Here is a 14,927-nt window from a genome sequence, read left to right as displayed (position 1 = left end):
GAGACAGGACAAGCAGAAGAAGCAGGATAAGCAGGACAAACAGAAGACTCAGGAATAACAGAAGAAGCAGGAGAGACAGGACAAGCAGAAGAAGCAGGATAAGCAGGACAAACAGAAGAAGCAGGATAAGCAGGACAAACAGAAGAAGCAAGATAAGCAGGACAAACAGAAGAAGCAGGACAAACAGAAACAGAAGAAGCAGGATAAGCAGGAATAACAGAAGAAGCAGGAAAGGCAGGACAAACAGAAGAAACAGGACAAGCAGAAGAAGCAGGATAAGCTGGGCAAACAGAAGAAGTAGGAGAGACAGGACAAACAGAAGAAGCAAGATAAGCAGGACAAACAAAAGAAGCAGGACAAACAAGAAGAAGGAGAGACAGGACAAACAGAAGAAGCAGGAGAGACAGGACAAACAGAAGAAGCAGGAGAGACAGGACAAACAGAAGAAGCAGGATAAGCAGGACAAACAAAAGAAGCAGGACAAACAAGAAGAAGGAGAGACAGGACAAACAGAAGAAGCAGGAGAGACAGGACAAACAGAAGAAGCAGGAGAGACAGGACAAACAGAAGAAGCAGGACATACAAAAGAAACAGGATAAGCAGGACAAACAGAAGAAGCAGGATAAGCAGGACAAACAGAAGAAGCAGGAGAGACAGGACAAACAGAAGAAGCAGGACATACAAAAGAAGCAGGACAAACAGAAGAAGTAGGAGAGACAGGACAAACAGAAGAGGCAAGATAAGCAGGACAAACAAAAGAAGCAGGACACACAAGAAGAAGGAGAGACAGGACAAACAGAAGAAGCAGGAGAGACAGGACAAACAGAAGAAGCAGGAGAGACAGGACAAACAGAAGAAGCAGGAAAGACAGGACAAACAGAAGAAGCAGGACATACAAAAGAAACAGGATAAGCAGGACAAACAGAAGAAGCAGGATAAGCAGGACAAACAGAAGAAGCAGGAGAGACAGGACAAACAGAAGAAGCAGGACATACAAAAGAAGCAGGATAAGCAGGAATAACAGAAGAGGCAGGAGAGACACGACAAGCAGAAGAAGCAGGATAAGCAGGACAAACAGAAGAAGCAGGATAAGCAGGAATAACAGAAGGACAGGACAAGCAGAAGAGACAGGACAAACAGAAGAAGCAGGACAAACAAACAGAAGATGCAGGATAAGCTGGAATAACAGAAGAAGCAGGAAAGGCAGGACAAACAGAAGAAACAGGACAAACAGAAGAAGTAGGATAAGCTGAGAAAACAGAAGAAGTAGGAGAGACAGGACAAACAGAAGAAGTAGGAGAGATAGGACAAACAGAAGAAGCAGGATAAGCAGGACAAACAAAAGAATCAGGAGAGACAGGACAAGCAGAAGAAGCAGGAGAGACAGGACAAACAGAAGAAGCAGGAAAGACAGGACAAGCAGAAGAAGCAGGATAAGCTGGACAAACAGAAGAAGTAGGAGAGACAGGACAAACAGAAGAAGCAGGAGAGACAGGACAAGCAGAAGAAGAAGGACATACAATAGAAGCAGGATAAGCAGGAATAACAGAAGAAGCAGGAGAGACAGGACAAACAGAAGAAGTAGGAGAGACAGGACAAGCAGAAGAAGCAGGATAAGCAGGAATAACAGAAGAAGCAGGAGAGACAGAAACAGAAGAAGCAGGACAAACAGAAACAGAAGATGCAGGATAAGCAGGAATAACAGAAGAAGCAGGAAAGGCAGGACAAACAGAAGAAACAGGACAAACAGAAGAAGCAGGATAAGCTGGGCAAACAGAAGAAGTAGGAGAGACAGGACAAACAGAAGAAGCAAGATTAGCAGGACAAACAAAAGAAGCAGGAAAAACAGAAGAAGTAGGAGAGACAGGACAAACAGAAGAAACAGGACAAACAGAAGAAGCAGGATAAGCTGGGCAAACAGAAGAAGTAGGAGAGACAGGACAAACAGAAGAAGCAAGATTAGCAGGACAAACAAAAGAAGCAGGAAAAACAGAAGAAGTAGGAGAGACAGGACAAACAGAAGAAGCAGGATAAGCAGGACAAACAAAAGAATCAGGAGAGACAGGACAAACAGAAGAAGCAGGATAAGCAGGTCAAACATGAAGCAGGACAACAGAAGAAGCAGGAAAGGCAGGCCAAACAGAAGAAGCAGGATAAGCTGGACAATCAGAAGAAGTAGGAGAGACAGGACGAACAGAAGAAGCAGGAGAGACAGGACAAACAGAAGAAGCAGGAGAGACAGGACAAACAGAAGAAGCAGGATAAGCTGGACAACCAGAAGAAGTAGGAGAGACAGGACAAACAGAAGAAGCAGGAGAGACAGGACAAACAGAAGAAGCAGGAAACCTGGACATACAGAAGAAGCAGGATAAGCTGGACAACCAGAAGAAGTAGGAGAGACAGGACAAACAGAAGAAGCAGGAAACCTGGACATACAGAAGAAGCAGGATAAGCTGGACAATCAGAAGAAGTAGGAGAGACAGGACAAACAGAAGAAGCAGGAGAAGATGTGCAGATGGGCGATAATCACCCATAGCGTGCGTCCGCGGCTTAGCGACCGGCTCTGAATCGGGCCGTAAATTCTCAAACCGTCTGTGGTTTGATTCTCAAACCAGTTTGTGGAAGTAGTTGTAAAATTAGAAAGAAAATTGCTGGAAAAATCAAAAAGGTTTGGCCATAGCCGAACTGGTTTATCACATTTCAACCAGTTGGGTGATGTTTAAGTCTGTTCAACAGTGGCAAAACTTGCTCACACGCGTGCAAGTCAGTTCACGCACGGTCGAGACAGTTTACACAACTTCGGACTCGAACAGAGAGCCTCTAATGCAAGAGGCGACATGTGAACATCAAACAGATCCCCAAAAATGTAACTGCAAGTCCGAATCGGGGGCCATAGTACATTGTATGCGTTTGCAGCCGCTGGACCAGTGAGATTGGATTGAATTTCTAACTGATTTTAAATTTTAGAGCATCTCATTGTAACCCAGGCTGGACGCTCATCTTTCATTGTCTCAAAGATAAACTGTTTGACTAAATAAAGGTGGAATCCAGCTGTACAATGTATACGGACATGTACAAGACAGGACACAGGAGTTTCTGGGAATCTCAAGATCAGGATGTTTAAAGACAGTTTGTAAATGGTTTTAAAACCTTTAGTTTATGTAACATCCCAAATAGCATAGAATCAATCAGACACAATTTACCTTAAAGATTTGGGTAAGTGGACAGTTACAATAATAATATCTCCCCATGGGTGCTGTCCCTTCATCTGTCTTCTTACTAGTGTAGCAGACATGAATGCAAACTCTGCTCCTGTAAGAAAATATCTTCAGGGTCAGGGGACCTCATTCAGAGGCGGTCGTTAGATGCAAGAGGTCACACAGAATCAGGGCGGCCGCTTGCATCCTGAACGGCCGCCTCCTTGTCGATAGTTAAGCTGTGGGTTACCACCCACAGCTTAACGACCGACCAGGTTGATGGTCGCGATGGTGATCACCATTGCGACCATCGGGGCTTACGACCAGACCCTAGGGTTGAGTCTGGGCACTCGTAAGCCTCAGGGAGCTTTCTGCTCTGATGGAGCAGGAAGCTCCCCACTGACATCACTGATGATGTCAGTGCGGCCACCCACAAAACGGTAGGCGTTCGTTAAGGAACACCTCCGTTTTTGAAACCACCCCCCGGGCGGCCAACCAAATATGGCAAGCTGTCGATCAACATCGACAGCCGCCCCTTTGGTAGCGAGCTCCGGAGCGACAGAGTTTCTCTGTCACTCCGGGGCTTGCACACGCGCAATGCGGCCGCTGCACGTTCGCAAGCCAAACCATCAAGTCGGTTACGAGCGCATCGGCGCTCACGACCGACTCTGAATGAGGTCCTGGGTCTTTAAGAAGTGCAGATGCTGAAAAAGTCAAAGATCTAAATATGTCCAGGTTTTGGAAAATACTGACATAAATTTAAACTTGCATACAATATGCTCTCTGCGTACCCTTACATACAATACTCTCTCTGCGTACCCTTACATACAATACTCTCTCTGCGTACCCTTACATACAATACACTATCTGCGTACCCTTACATACAATACTCTCTGCGTACCCTTACATACAGTACTCTCTCTGCGTACCTTTACATACAATACTCTCTCTGCGTACACTTACATACAATACTCTCTGCGTACCTTTACATACAGTACTCTCTCTGCGTACCCTTACATACAATAATCTCTCTGCGTACCCTTACATACAATACCCTTTCTGCGTACCCTTACATACAATACTCTCTGCGTACCTTTACATACAGTACTCTCTCTGCGTACCCTTACATACAATAATCTCTCTGCGTACCCTTACATACAATACCCTTTCTGCGTACCCTTACATACAATACTCTCTCTGCGTACCCTTACATACAATACTCTCTCTGCGTACCCTTACATACAATACTCTCTCTGCGTACCCTTACATACAATACTCTCTCTGCGTACCCTTACATACAATACCCTTTCTGCGTACCCTTACATACAATACTCTCTCTGCGTACCCTTACATACAATACTCTCTCTGCGTACCCTTACATACAATACCCTTTCTGCGTACCCTTACATACAATACTCTCTCTGTGTACCCTTACATACAATACTCTCTCTGCATATCCTTACATAGAATACTCTCTCTGTGTACCCTTACATACAATACTCTCTCTGCGTATTCTTACATACAATACTCTCTCTGCGTACCCTTACATACAATGCTCTCTCTGCGTACCCTTACATACAGTACTCTCTCTGCGTACCCTTACATACAATACTCTCTCTGCGTACCCTTACATACAATGCTCTCTCTGCGTACCCTTACATACAATACACTCTCTGCGTACCCTTACATACAGTACTCTCTCTGCGTACCCTTACATACAGTACTCTCTCTGCGTACCCTTACATACAATACTCTCTCTTTGCGTATCCTTACATACAATACTCTCTGTGCGTACCCTTACATACAATACTCTCTCTGCATACCCTTATATACAGTACTCTCTCTTTGCGTACCCTTACATACAATACCCTTTCTGTGTAACCTTACATACAATACTCTCTCTGCGTACCCTTACATACAATACTCTCTCTGCATACCCTTACATACAATACTCTCTCTTTGCATACCCTTACATACAATACCCTTTCTGCGTACTCTTACATACAATACTCTCTCTGCGTACCCTTACATACAGTATTCTCTCTTTGCGTACCCTTACATACAATACCCTTTCTGTGTACCCTTACACACAATACTCTCTCTGCGTACCCTTACATACAATACTCTCTCTGCGTACCCTTACATACAATACTCTCTCTGCGTACCCTTACATACAGTACTCTCTCTGCGTACCCTTACATACAATGGGCCTGATTCAGACCCACTCGCGAGCGGCTGTCCGCTCGCAAGTGGGTCGATGTTATGCACTGAGCATGCGCACGATGGAGGGAGCTCCGTTGTGCGCATGCGCCAGACGCAACGAGCGAAGGAAAGTCCTTCGCTCGTTGTGTCCGATCAAAGGGGGCGTGCTGTCAATGTTGATTGACAGCACGCCCCCTTTGGTGGGCGTGCCGGGGGCGTGCCTCCCTGACGGGGGCGTTCCCACGGGAACGCCTCCCGTCAGAAGCCGGCCCACTGACATCACTAGTGATGTCAGTGGGAGTGATTTTGGCTCTGATAGAGCCAAAATCACTCCGGAGCTTGCGGTTGAGAAACTCAACCGCAGGCTCCGGCTCGCAATTTCGATGGTCGCGATGGTCTCGACCATCGCGGCCATCACAAAGCACGCTCGTATAGCCTGTGGGTGGTGACCCACAGCTATACGAGCGTCCAGGAGGACGCTCCATGAAAATGGAGCCCGGCCCTCATTCAGAGCGTGCGCTCTGCTCAGAGCGTACGGCTCTGAATGAGGGCCAATACTCTCTCTTTGCGTACCCTTACATACAATACTCTCTCTTTGCGTACCCTTACATACATTACTCTCTCTGCGTACCCTTACATACCATACTCTCTCTGCGTACCCTTACATACAGTACTCTCTCTACGTACCCTTACATACAATACTCTCTCTGCGTATCCTTACATACAATACTATCTCTGCGTACCCTTACATACAATACTCTGTATGTGTACCCTTACATACAATACTCTCTCTGCATACCCTTACATACAATACTCTCTCTGCGTACCCTTACATACAATACTCTCTATGCGTACATTTACATACAGTACTCTCTCTGCGTACCCTTACATACAATACTCTCTATGTGTACTCTAACATACAAAACTCTCTCTGCGTACCCTTACATACATTACTCTCTATGTGTACCCTTACATACATTACTCTCTATGTGTACCCTTACATACAATACTCTCTCTGCGTACCCTTACATACAATACTCTCTGTGTACCCTTACATACAATACTCTTTCTGCGTACCCTTACATACAATACTCTCTCTGCGTACCCTTACATACAATACTCTCTCTGCGTACCCTTACATACCATACTCTCTCTGCGAACCCTTACATACAATACCCTTTCTGCGTACCCTTACATACAATACTCTCTCTGCGTACCCTTACATACAGTATTCTCTCTTTGCGTACCCTTACATACAATACCCTTTCTGTGTACCCTTACACACAATACTCTCTCTGCGTACCCTTACATACAATACTCTCTCTGCGTACCCTTACATACAATACTCTCTCTGCGTACCCTTACATACAGTACTCTCTCTGCGTACCCTTACATACAATACTCTCTCTTTGCGTACCCTTACATACAATACTCTCTCTTTGCGTACCCTTACATACAATACTCTCTCTGCGTACCCTTACATACAATACTCTCTCTGCGTACCCTTACATACCATACTCTCTCTGCATACCCTTACATACAGTACTCTCTCTACGTACCCTTACATACAATACTCTCTCTGCGTACCCTTACATACAATACTCTCTCTGCGTACCCTTACATACAATACTCTCTATGTGTACCCTTACATACAATACTCTCTCTGCGTACCCTTACATACAATACTCTCTCTGCGTACCCTTACATACAATACTCTCTATGCGTACCCTAACATACAAAACTCTCTCTGCGTACCCTTACATACATTACTCTCTATGCGTACCCTTACATACATTACTCTCTATGTGTACCCTTACATACAATACTCTCTCTGCGTACCCTTACATACATTACTCTCTATGTGTACCCTTACATACAATACTCTCTCTGCGTACCCTTACATACAATACTCTCTGTGTACCCTTACATACCATACTCTCTCTGCGTACCCTTACATACAATACTCTCTCTGCGTACCCTTACATACAGTACTCTCTCTACGTACCCTTGCATATCTGCCCCATCAGATTATTATGTGCTGTAGCAGAGGGCTTTCTGCACTGCGTTGCTGCAGGCTGTAGCTTTCGCAGTGGACGGAAGGTGTGTCGCAGTTTAGCACCCATATGATTGGCTGTCTTATCTAACCAGGTGCCTCGTGGCAGAGATAATATACCCATCTCTTTTTCCTCTTTAGTACTGGCAACGCCCTTCTTCAATGCCAGATATGGGCGCTGTTAAATACCAGGGGCCTGATCCAGAGATGTTCGCTACTGCAATTGCAGCTGCAATATCACTCAGAACGCAGCTGCGAAAATATGCTAATGTTTCCAAAGCTTACCTAAGTATAGGGACGCTCACTAGTGACTTCTCATATCCGTCCGACGTCACGCACAAGAATAAACATCGGTAACATTGACGCAGAACGGGCAGTCACACAGCATATGCTGCAAGTCTGACCCGACTCAACGTCGCTCCTGACACGCTGAGAGCGCTCATGCTGCGAATGAGATCACAATGGCTACTTTATGCGCGCCCCTGACACGCTGCATCTCTCCTGACACGCTGAGAGCTCTCATGCTGCGTAGGAGATCACAACGACTAATTTATGCGCGCTCCTGACACGGCTTTTAAAAGGTCAGACACGCCTGCGTTTGTCCGCCGTTATCGCTGGTTTTGAGTGCGAAAAAGTATCGCGCTCGTCCGCGCTTATCCCCGTATTCAATACCAAATTGGTGAAAACGGAACCTGGCGAAACTGAAATCGCGGAAAAGTTCTGTCAGTTTGGGGGAAATAAGCCTGACACCCCCCAAAAGATGCACTGACATGGGGGATCACTATGGGTACCCCCGAATAGCCCTGCTAAAGGTATTTTGGGTTTTTAAATGGTCTCAATAGGTGCTATTTAGCGTCTTTCAGCAAGTCGTGAAGAATAGCATTTTGCAACTTTTTGGGGGTGAAAATAAGTATTGCCATCAAATTTGGGGTACATGAAAATGGGTGCAAGCATATTTTAACGTTGCTAAAGTCAAGCATTAAAAAGCGGCAAAAACGCACCTTCGGCAAACACCTACAATCAAAAATACACCTCCCCCATATTTGCAGACCCCCGCCCCCCCCCGCAAAGGCTATTTTGCTAGTTTTTGAATTTGTAACCCCACGGATTTTTTTTTTCAACCATTTTTTCAAAGTGTTTCTTTGGGGTGTCCTTTGTGAGTTTTTTTGCATTTTTTTTTACACAGTTAGCGTCAGGGGGGGGGGCGTCCAAAGGGTGTAGGGTGGTTCCCACAACATTGCACCCCAAAACCCCAACTTTTTTCCGTCGGTTATTCACAGGAGAAACTTTTTCGCCTACTACATTGCATTGCGTTATGGCACCGTCAAAAAGATGCTACAGTTGAATACGGGGATAAGTTGAAACCGGCGAAAATTACGTCATCGGCGAAAAAGTATCGCGGAAACTGACTTTTCGCTTCTAATTGATTACGGCCCTTGGACTTTGATACAGGCAACTGATCTGAGGGATGTTAGAGCTGCCGATGAACGGAGGGCTGAGGCTGACCCAAAGTCTAAGGTGGGAGTCGCCAGAGAATAGTCACCATCTAAAGATGGCGTCGCCCATATGGTCCAAGCTGCAGACGCAGCATCATATCATCTGCTCTACCATCGTACGCCTGAGTGACAACGCCAGCCGCCGCAGATGAATAACAGGGGCCAGGAAATCCCTGTCAGCCAATGATGATCTTGGTCTCTTCAATCCCCCCCCAACAGCAGCTGCACGCCGCCATTTTGAGAAATGGCAGCCATCGCCGCCCCCTACCCTGACACGCCGACATTCAGCGCCTCTGCACACTGTAACACCACCGGTAATTCCTGACACGCCACCATCGGCGCACATGGACGCTTGCACCAGCCGTTTGGCAGATGCAGCATCTCCGTCTGGCTTCGGCCTCTGGGCCTGATTCAGAGCCGCTCGTAAGCGGCCGCTCGTTCATTCCGAGCGATGTTTGCACAACTGCGCATGCGTACGGATCGTAATACGCATGCGCGAACCAGTCAGTGCGGCCGAAAATCATTTGTTCGCTAAATAGCGAATGCCTGCTATTTTGAGTCACAGGAGGAGGCGTATGTGGGTGGTAACAGGGGAAGGTGCTTGAAAACGGGGAGTGGAGATCCGAACGCAGGCGTGCTTAAAGGTCAAAACGGGCGTTTTATGGGTGTGCATAATTAATACAGCAGCGTCATTGACCACGTCACAGGGTTATTTTATAGTCAGAACTGCTCGCAAGATTGCGGTAGGAAAAACCAACCACAAGAATAGCGAGCAGTTCATACGCTGGTCGATGTACTCGATTAATCTAACAAATAGCGGACATGACGTAGGATGCGAGCGGCCAGGGGGCGTAGTTGTCCAAAAAACGACTGCATGTTTGGTTCGCTCGTTCAGACCTAGAGGCGTGAACAGACCGCAAAGAGCGAACGGTTCATTTGAATAGCCACCCCTTTTTACTGAACGAGCGAGCGCAAATAGCGTCCGGCTCTGAATGAGGTCCTCTGTAGCTGCGGCTCTGCATCCGATAATGCAGCCGCTGCTATTAACACGCCCACCACGCCCATGACGTGAACAGTGATTGCATGATGTGACTCTGGATCAGTACCGTAAGCAGAATCGCCATGTCAGTAATTAGGAGTTTTATCTGCGTCCCAGGACTGTCAGAGTAGCGTCTTTTAATAAACTGTTTCCTATGGTTTAATAGAATTTGTTATGATGATTAGATTTAAGACAGATAAAGGAACAAGCATTAAATACCGTCTCAAATTAGATCCTGGTTGCTAGGCAAAGCTGTAATATTTTCACTGCATGTAATTACTTGGATCCAGCTGAGACTGCTGTTAGGATCCCGCAGTAACGTAGAGAGATCAGTAACGTCTTTGGACTCGGAGCGATTATCCGATCAGTGCGTTGCTCCATACACAATGAGGTACTTCTAGCTCAAGGCGCACGTTTGTCAGTGGGTGGCATCTTAAATAGTACGCACTGCTTATAAGATGCCACCTCACAATCCGACCGTTTTTAGGCGCGTTTGAAGCCGTTTATCGGCTAACGTTCCTGCATACATAGCGATGCAATTATTTATTGGCCAGATCTGCCAATATCAGAAGATTGGCCAGATAATTGTATAGGTGTGTCAATAGCTTAAAAGCCATTCAAATCGGATGCAGCCTAAATATTACTTTGTCTCTGGTTTGGATATTGTGAGAAGGGGATGTGGTTCGTTATGTCACCAACTTTGATTGGCAGGAGGGCTAATCTTGGTGTAGTTTCCATAGAGACAAATCAAGCACCCAAGTTTATCCATGATGCTGCTCCACCCCTAAAGGAAGGGGCAGGGACCTCTTTTCCCCTGTGGGCCAGTCCAATCCTGGGGCCGTGTCCTAGCTCAGATCTCAACTGCAGTGTAAAAATAATAAAGCTTAGCTGCCCAGCATTTCTGGGCTACATGCAAAACGAGCCACAATTTATTCAGCATGCAAATATAATAAATGTATTTGCACCCCTTGTATTACAGCATGGTTTGTCCAGGTGTACTTGCACTTTTCTTCTTCGCTTCCAACTCAGAATCAGTCCAAATCCTACTGACCGATTTCATCTTAACCCTCCATGGGAGAAGCCTGGAGAAGACAAGTAGTTGGGCGGTGATGGGACGTTTTGCGTCATTAAGCCCCCTTGTGGTAAAATGCCACGGTTACCGCATATTTAAATAGGAAACGGGGAAAATAATGCATTAAGGCCCTCATTCAGAGCCGGACGCTCTGAGCAGAGCGCTCGCTCTGAATGAGGGCCGCCCTCCATAAAAATGGAGCGTCCTCCTGGACGCTCGTATAGCTCTGGGTCACCACCCACAGCACATACGAGCGTGCAGGATGATGGTCGCGATGGTCTTGACCATCGCGACCATCGCCAGTGTGACCAGAAGCCTGTGGTCGGGTTTTTCGACCACAAGCCCTGGAGTGATATTGGCTCTATCAGAGCCAAAATCACCCCCACTGACATCACTAGTGATGTCAGTGTGCCGGCTTCTGACGGTAGGCGTTCCCTTGGGAACGCCCCCGTCTGGGAGGCACGCCCCCGGCACGCCCACCAAAGGGGGCGTGCTGTCAATCAACATCGACAGCACGCCCCCTTTGATCAGACACAACGAGCGAAGGAAAGTCCTTCGCTCGTCGCGTCTCGCGCATGCTCCCTCGCGCATGCTCCCTCCGTCAAGCGCATGCTCACTGCACACCATCGACCCACTTGCGAGCGGACAGCCGCTCGCGAGTGGGTCTGAATCAGGCCCTAAGTTCTGCCTCCTACCCTTGTACTGCCATTCCCCAAGAAAATTCTCACCCTTCCTGCCACTATGAATTGGGCAGGATGCAGGAGAGGTGCTTACTCTTCCAGGGGTGCAGGGGTTACCCCAAAAATTGGGAGCCTTCCGCAGATCTCGGGAGAATACGCAAGTATGGTCCTAATACTGGCCAAAGGCTGCAGCGAGCTGGCTGCTTAAACTCAAACACATGGCAATGTAATCTATCAAACATACAGGAAGCAGATGGGCTGAGAGGATGGCCATTTTAGGAGAAGATACCCAAAGGTGGGTCTCATTCAGAAGTGAAATGGATTTATACAACATTTTTTTTGTTGGGGGGGAGGGTCAAAATGGCAGCAGTACCTGAATTTTTGCAACAAACTGATAGACCAGTAAGATGAACTGGCAAAGCCTAGAAATAAATTGGCGATTTTTATTAGATTATACATACAGCCATATGTGACATACAGAGGGATAGCAGTGGAAGAGTGCTCATTTTAAAATAGAAGATGCGCTAACAAGTTGGGCTAACAAAGGGCCTGATTCAGAGCCGGACGCTATTTGTGCTCGCTCGTTCAGAAAAAAGGGGTGGCTATTCAAATTAACCGTTCGCTCTTTGCGGTCTGTTGATGCCTCTATGTCTGAACGAGCGAACAAAACTTGCGGTCGTTTTTTGGAAAACTACGCCCCCTGGCCGCTCGCATCCTACGTCATGTCCGCTATTTATTAGATTAATCAGGTACATCAACCAGGGTATGAACTGCTCGCTATTCTTGTGGTTGGTTTTTCCTACCGCAATCTTGCGAGCAGTTCTGACTATAAAATAACCCAGTGATGTGGTCAATGACGCTGCTGTATTAATTATGCACACCCATAAAACGCCCGTTTTGACCTTTAAGCACGCCTGCGTTCCGTTCTCCACTCCCCGTTTTCAAGCACCTTCCTCTGTTACCACCCACATACGCCTCCTCCTGTCACTCAAAATAGCAGGCATTCGCTATTTAGCGAACAAACGATTTTCGGCCGCACTGACTGGTTCGCGCATGCGTATTACGATCCGTACGCATGCGCAGTTGTGCAAACATCGCTCGGAACGAACGAGCGGCCGCTTACGAGCGGCTCTGAATCAGGCCCAAAGCCCAGAAATTAAATGGTTTATAAAAGACAATTGACTGACTAATTATCCACATTTGGAGACAATGAGCCCCAATCGTCATGCACAGGGAAGGTGCTAAACATTTGTTTTATTTGCAACTAAAGATACTTTATTTGTATCACAATTCGCAGAGTACATTGTTACACAGCGGGGAACATAACGAGTGGTGGCGAAAAATGCAGATGTGTCACAACTGTTTTCGGTTGTGTTGCAGCTTGCGTCTGCGATCCAGTATGCAGATAACATGTCTCCGGCATCTCAGTAGACGCAGCCTTTCCGCGTGACTATAATGTTACTCAGATGGTCAATTATCAAAGAATCTGTTTCAGCACGGATCGCTATTCTGCTAATACGCACACAACGCAGTTGCTAATATCAGCGGGGATATTTAAAATGTTTGCATTCGCATTGCGATCACAGCCTGACATAAGGACGCCCACTTTCCCTTACTCACATCCTCATACTAGGACAACATAGCGAAACAATCGGTAACATCGGACCCAGACACACAGTTAAGGAAGGTCAGACCTCACTCAGGCATTGCTTACTTCCGCACACGCTATGAGGCCTCAGGCGGCGTCTGGTATCGCAGTGGCTAATTTATGCACGCCCCTGCATTGGCGTTGAAACGCACTGGCATGCCTGCGTTCGCCCGACCACCCCTCGCCCCCGTCCGCACCCGCAAACGGCACTTCCTGTCAATCACTCTGTTTACGAGTCTGCGTAACCTCTGCGTACGCAATTCTGACCACAGCGACTCGCTCGTGCCCGTGCGCTGCGATGCATATGCATGCTCAGTGCGAATTAATTGACCAATTGCGTGCGTATTAGCAACTACGTTCCTTGCCGAATTAGGGCCTGTGACCAAAGCTTAGTTTCTGTACGCAGTCGCTTGGATTTGCGAAGCCGCAGGTGGGCGGTCTTAATACCTATCCTGGCAGCTGTAACATTCAAGTACTCTCTGTATCAAGCCCTCTGTACCGGTTATTTGTAGCGCTTTGAGAAGTGACATTTGGGCATATTTAATTATTTATTAACAATATTTTTACTATACTAATGTTAAAAACCCTTTTCGCATGATTTTAGTATCACATAAATTTATTAAAGGGCGATTGGAGTAGTTTTCGTGAAAAATTACTCCAATCCTTCCAATTTACATATTTTTAGTAAGCAGATCGCATTTCCCATACTTACAATGGGAAATGTGATATGCTCAGACTTACTATAAACATATTGTGAAAAAATACCGGGGGAAGCGCCGTGATAATAGCGCCACCTGGAGATGGCGTTATTATGGCTTTCCCCGGTTCCCCGACTTCCCCGAGCAGAGATGTGAGCCGCCCCAGTGATCAGTTGTGTGGTCTAAATAGACCACAAGCTGATTACTGATTATTAGTAGGGATGTGCGCCGGACCATTTTTGCCGGATTTGGATTTGGATTTGGTTCTAATTCGTCGTCCGGCTTTGGATTTGGATTTGGATTTGCCAAACTGCGGTGACTGGCTTTGGATTTGGATTTGGATTTGGATTTTTTTTACAAAAATTGACAAAAAAAGCTAAAATCACATAAATTGGTCTTTTTTTTCTTCCTAGAGTATTATTAACCTCAATAACATTAATTTCCAGTCAATTTAGACCATATCACAGCTTATAATATTGTTTTCAACATTATTGGCCAAAGGTTGCAGTGAGCTGACTGGTTACTAAGCGACAAAGCAGCGGCACAACGACACAGACACCACAGTATAAAGCACATCTATGACACATTGCCACACAGCAGTGGCAGAAATGAAAAGTAGTGCACCCACCCAGTGGGGTACGGCCAGCAGAGTCACAGTACTTGTTTACAAAGTGGGCTACGGCCCTAGGAGTCACAGTGCACAATCTTATTAGCATTACACCGCACATAGGGCCTGATTCACATTACACCATAAAGTAGTGTCTCTTATTTATGTTACGACACACAGTAGTGCCCCTTTTACACAATGCCCACAGTAGTGACCCTTTTACACAATGCCCACA

Source organism: Taudactylus pleione, unplaced genomic scaffold, assembly GCF_031769625.1.
Source record: "Taudactylus pleione unplaced genomic scaffold, aTauple2 ptg000363l, whole genome shotgun sequence".
NCBI classification, from domain to species: domain Eukaryota; kingdom Metazoa; phylum Chordata; class Amphibia; order Anura; family Myobatrachidae; genus Taudactylus; species Taudactylus pleione.
This window is presented reverse-complemented; position numbering follows the sequence as displayed.